Source organism: Salmo salar, unplaced genomic scaffold, assembly GCF_905237065.1.
Source record: "Salmo salar unplaced genomic scaffold, Ssal_v3.1, whole genome shotgun sequence".
NCBI classification, from domain to species: domain Eukaryota; kingdom Metazoa; phylum Chordata; class Actinopteri; order Salmoniformes; family Salmonidae; genus Salmo; species Salmo salar.
This window is the reverse complement of record NW_025549998.1, coordinates 1-6,207: the sequence shown is the minus strand read 5'-3', so window position 1 is coordinate 6,207 and position 6,207 is coordinate 1. Positions and strand designations below refer to the sequence as shown.

Sequence of the window (6,207 nt, the reverse complement as noted above, 5' to 3'; positions counted from 1 at the left end):
TACTGTAGTGCATACCATACAGCTGAGGGATAACAATAGGGTTTATCAAGTTCTGTTTCTCTGACTCTCTTTAATCTAGTAACTCGATTACTACCAATAATCCTTGCCACAAGATGGCAGTGGAACCTCTAGTGGAACTCCAGGAAGGTAGCCTGTTTATTTACTGAGCTTAAAAAACGTAGTGCACTTGACCTTGTTAAGTAACACTCCAAAATGCTCGCCATAGGACCTGCTGTCAGGTTAACCTCCCATGCTGTTCGTACAGGGTAGCAGTCATAGAGTTAGACAGAGGACTTAGATGGATAAAACCTTGGGCATGGACATTGATTGCCACTGAAGGCTTTCAACGGGGTGGGACTTCCTATTGGTTGAGAAGAATCACATGATTCCATCCGGTCATCAGGAGGGACCAACAATGAATTATATTCATGAGCAAACACTAGGTGGCAGTATGCACCCTTTCAGTTTGTTTGCCAACTTGTACATGTAATAGGAAAAAATGTACTACTTCAAAATGGAGGTTGCCTCAATGGTGCCATCTGTGTGATCACAGAGCCACAATGGGACACATGAATATAATATGAGTATACACTTAATTTACTTCAAGAGCACCATGATGGATGACAAGGTTGGACATTTCAAATGAGGGTTTATTTTATAAACCCTCATTTATATCTGCAGTGAAGAACAAACATGCAATACTTTTTGCCAGTATTAACAGACATTGATTATATAGTTACATAAGACCGTGAAACTGATCTGTTGTATCTCACTTAATGGTTTCTGATGATTTGACAGAATCATTATGGAAGTCTTGGCTGCTGTCAAACAGCTGAACTATTCCTTCCTCAGAGATGTGGATACCTAACAGGTCAGATTTGTTACGGTCCTGGTCAGATATGTTACATGAAGCCTTCACACGCCAGATCTGTTAAGCAGTGCAGGAGCCGAATAGTCTGTAACTGAAGAGATCTAATTATCCCTGTCCGATGGCAGCAATAGAGTACTTCTAATGCCTGTATGTTATGAATAGTATGATCAAAAGATTATGTTGTTATTGTATATACTGTGGCTAAATTGCCTCCACGACTCACTTCTGTGGTATACCATTATAACATATACATTGGATTTAATAGAGTAAATATACAGCTCAGTTCTGTGCCAGTGCAACTTAGATGCAACAGTTGTCCAGCCATTATATGTTGCAAGGTGACAGAGGATAGGGCCAGTAGGTTTCTGTGGGAAAGCACGCAGGTTTATTGTGCGTCATTCTGTTTCACCATTATATACGTGATTGAGAGGGTGTAGAGTGGTCAAAAGAGACCATGATTGAGAGAGCAGGTCTCGCTGCTCCCTTGCTTTGTCCCCTCTGATGGTCAGGTACTTTTGCTGGAAGAGAAGCAAGGTTGACTGCAACCTGGTCTCAGAGCATTTGGCTTATATTTCTGTACGTAAATCTGGGACACTCCATTTAGTATATGTTACATTTCGCATGGTATGTACTACATATAATTTTTGAAGTCCAACAGCCTTTTCAGATATCGTTAAGAATTACAATTGTGATATATGTTATGAATTTGCCAAACATTTATGTTAATGAATTCGGGCTAGGTGCCTAACGCGAGTTAGGCTCAGGTTAAATTTAGGAGTGAGGTTAAAGGGTTAGGTTCACTAAAAGGGCTAGGAGAAGGGTTAGCTAGCATGCTCTGTAGTTGCAAAGCAGCCATAAAGTAGTAAGTAGTTGCACTCATAAAAATGCTGAAGTTGTCCGTGATGAGATTTGGACCTCAGCAACCTTTGGGTTGCTAGACATTCGTGTTACACGCCCACCTATCCACCCTGACCATTTCATTTTTCCCATAAGTAACCATTTGTCTTATGTAACTATACCAAACGCAACATATCATACCAATTTCAGTTTCCCGGATTTCACATTTACTATGTTATGTTTAGTCTATGAGAGGAGGCTGAGGGTATGGAGCTGCCTGTCAGTCAGAAGGGTAGCTATGGGCAACAGGCCAGCTATGCTGTGGATTAGAGGGTGTCCATCTTTATACAAGTACAATATGTCCTCCCTGACACTGCAGGAATCCCAGCTAAATATAAACACCGCCTGTCTATGTCCACAAGCACTCAGAGCCTTTAGCAATGTGAATTTGAGGGCCTGTCTTTCAGAGGGCAAACCATTACAAGGTTAGCTGGCTGCGTTAACTGGATGTGTGTCAACGGCCGGTTACTATATCAGTCTCCTACAGTTTTCCCCCATGTCAACAGGTTTTATTTATTTAAGGTCAATGGGGATACAGGTCACATTGCAGGTAGAACTCTGAAAGTCACTATGTTAGCGCCAGTAGTTGCTATGAGAAACCATAATATTGGCGCGTTATTACCACTTTGTGTTGTAAAGCGTTAAGCTACCATAAATGATTGAATAATACAAACAATTTCTTCACATTTTTGATCAGTTTAATTATTTCCATCTTTATGTTCATTGCACCAGCTAATATTATATGTAAACAACTCCCTGTCATCTGTAAACCAGTTTTGTAAATTCTATCTCAAACAAGGTGGAGCATTTTGTTCAGAAACATTTTGGTACTTCAATCGTAGTATAGCAATGACTGTTATAATCATTGACAAGTTCAGTAGCTGTAAATTAGATCAGTCCTAAACAAATACAATTATTTGTTCCAAGAGGGCTTAACATAAGAGAAAGACTGTAGACAAGGCACAACACTCACAGAGAGGAGCACCATCGGTCAGGCAGTGACATAATTAGTTGAAGTCGGGTTAAGTTATCACTTGTGCATGACACGTAATTCTTTCCAACAATTGTTAAGATTATTTAATTTCACTGTATCACAATTCCAGTGGGCTGTAGAAGTTTACTGTGCCCTTAAACAGCTTTGAAAATTCCAGCAAATTGTGTCATGGCTTTAGAAGCTTGATAGGCTGGACATGAGTTAATTGAGGTAAACATGTGGGATGTATTTCAAGGCCTACCTTCACACTCAGTGCCTCTTTGCTTGACAAGCAATGGGAAAATCAAAAGAAATCAGCCAAACCCTTAACAAAAATTTAAGACCTCTAGGAGTCTGAATTCATCCTTGGGGAGCAATTTCCACCTGAAGGTAACACGCTCATCTGTACAAACAATAGTACCTAAGTATAAACACCATGGGACCACACACGCCATACCGCCCAGGAAGGGGAGACGCTGTCTGCCTCTAGAGATGAACGTGCGAAAAAGTGCAAATCAATTACAGAACAAAAGGACCTGGTGAAGATGCTGGAGGAAACAGGCACAAAAACTATATCCACAGCAAAACGAGACACATAACCCAGAAGGCCACTCGGCAGTATCATGGTGTGGGGGATGCTTTGCTGCAGGAGGGACCAGGCCACTTCTAAAATTATGTGGATATGTTGGTTGCAGTTATAGCAAAATGGCTTAAGGACAAGTCAATGTATTGGAGTGGCAATCAAAGCCCTGACCTCAATCCTATAGGAAAATTTGTGCAGAACTGAAATACTGTAAAAGGAAAGCAAGGAGGCCTACAAACCTGACTCAATTACACCAGCTATGTCAGGCAGAATGGGCCAAAATTCTACAACTTATTGTGTGAAGCCAGGAAGGCTACCCGAAACATTTGACCCAAGTTTAACAATTTAAAGGCAATGCTACTAAAAAACAAATTGAGTGTATGTAAACTTCTGACTCACTGGGAATGTGATGAAAGAAATCAGTCTATTATGACATTTCACATTCTTAAAAGAAAGTGGTGGATCCTAACTGACATACAAGACAGGGAATTTCTACTTCTTGGATTAAATGTCAGGAATTGTGAAAACTGAGTTGAAATGTATTTGGCTATAGGGTATGTAAACTTAATTTACTCGCGCCACAATTAAGTTTAGAATTGTAAATAAAGACAGGACACAGGAGTAATATTGAAAACATGAATAACCCATTTTAAATTGAGAGGGACAATCACGCCAACAAAGCCAAGTATATAGTAACAGATGTATTATATAGTCAAGTGACCGCTGTAATCTGAAAGGAAAACATGTCCTCAAAGATGGAAGGTAAGCAGCCAGTTCAGGTGGATCTTAGCCCATGAGGGCAGAGGCACAACCCAATAAAAATTATTTTTCTGTGGGTTATCAAAATGCCATGTGCAGCCATGCTATATCAGTGCCTTCATAATATACCCATTCACATTGACCTCCTTACAAAAATATTTGAATTGACATATGGTCAGAGTCCTTTCCTCAGATACCAGGCAGGGTTTGATTAATACAAGTAATGGACTAACAGATTAGATAAGAAACAGAAATGAGTATTCTGTAAAACACAAGTTACCATTCCTTCAATATAATTTACACAATAAGAAAAATGTTTTAATTAAAAAAATATCTTCAGTCTTGATGCTATTTACAGATTCATACAGGTTTGAAGATGGAGTTCCTGCTGCACAAACAGAAAAGTAAAGTTCACTCAATTTAGCATCAACACTTAAAAGACAGAAGGCAATGACAGAAGTCACCTCTACCTATAAACAATTCAACAGTGTATTCTGGATGTCCTTATACACCTGGCTGTAGATCCCTTCTTCTGATTTCAAGCCATCCAGATACGCTAGAGCAAAGTAAAACCTTGATCAGACATTTGTCAAAGGGAAGTCATATTTACTAGCACCGAAATGCCTACAAAAAAAATTACAAAGCTGAAATTTAACAACCTTCACCCCGACAAAATGGGAAAAGGAGGCAAAAATGTATATATACCAATGTCTAAAGAGCTCTGACCATCTCATTCCTGTGCTTCAAGTACATAAAACACACATGGCCTTCAAACAGGCCAGGGGGTCAGGGACAAAGGGTATTGTCTTGTACTTTAAAAAAAAAAAGGAAACAAAATGAGTTTAGCACAACTATTATTTATCTGGCCAGAACGATGACCATACTATAGCCCAGTTATGAATATTAGTGGATCTGAAGTCACCCCATTCCACCTTCTCCTCCTTTTGCACTCTTCGTATGGAATGGAGATGTAGTAGTACTTGTTGTACACGCCCATCAGGGGTCTGGGGAGGGAAGAACAACTTGTAGTTCTACCAACTCTCCACCAATGTACAAATTGAGGTACTATAATATAGATCGCACACCCTGGAGACCACATCCATTCAGTTGAAATTTTCACTGAATCTAGCTATTTGACAACACAGCCCACAAGTGTCACTTGAACAGACACTGTCCAAATATTTGTCCTCATAACTCTTCAAATTACAGTTTTGAGAGAGCTTGTAAGCGTTAGTTGTCATAGGAATAAGGGACAAGCTATTTGAATACATCACACAAACCAGCTGATTACTCTCTCCCCGTTAGCAAGTACATTTCCAGTTAGCAGTGGCATGTGGACTCACTTGTAGTTGTATGTGAAGGAAGTTTCACGACTGTGAATGTGGATCTGCTGCTCTGGGTCGGCAACCTCTGTGGAAGGGGACACGTTGACACCGCGGGAGTGTGCAAAAATCACTGGGTTCACCCAGCCTCGACTCCGTGTTCACCATGGTAACCATGTCCAACGCTGTGAGCACTGCATACAGAACAGAAAAAGGCATAGGGAAAAGAAGTTTAGCAAAAGGGACACACCTGGATGAAGAAATGGCCTCAGTCTGTTTAATGGGAATTGTGCTCTAGGGTAGTATTTTTCATTTATGCATGTATAATCAAATATGACATTTTTTGGGATGCTTTTGTTACACTAATGGACAAGTACAATGATCAGTTGCGAGCTCCTACAGGAAATCCAGGCTTACCATCCCACTGTCTAAAAAGCCGTCCTCCCGGACTTCTATCTGATCAGGTTTGAAATAACACCATAAAACATTGCTGCAAGCCAGGCTGATCTGAATACGGGCAGATCCCATTACATGCGGAACACTGCAAGACGTGCACACCTAGCTGAAGCATGCAGGAACAACATGCACAAGAGCATTGAGAATCCATATAAAACCAGAGACATCAATAAAACAGGAAAACAAAGGTCAAGAGCAGGAGCTACCCAGCACAAGCCCGATTCTGTACAGGTTAATGCAGTTTCATTTTAAAACGGCGGCAATAAGCAAGGCATGTGTGAAAAGACAACTGACAGAGCCTTAGGCTGGCGCATCACAAGTCAATGCTAGGTTAATTTACAGCATA

At 40.4% G+C, this 6,207-nt stretch overlaps 1 pseudogene; it reads right to left on the bottom strand.

Annotated features, from left to right (window-relative positions):
• Nucleotides 1-4,553: 4,553 nt before the first annotated feature.
• LOC123739062 (nicotinamide riboside kinase 2-like) lies at nucleotides 4,554-5,933 on the bottom strand (annotated as a pseudogene).
• Between the last annotated feature and the right edge of the window lie 274 nt (nucleotides 5,934-6,207).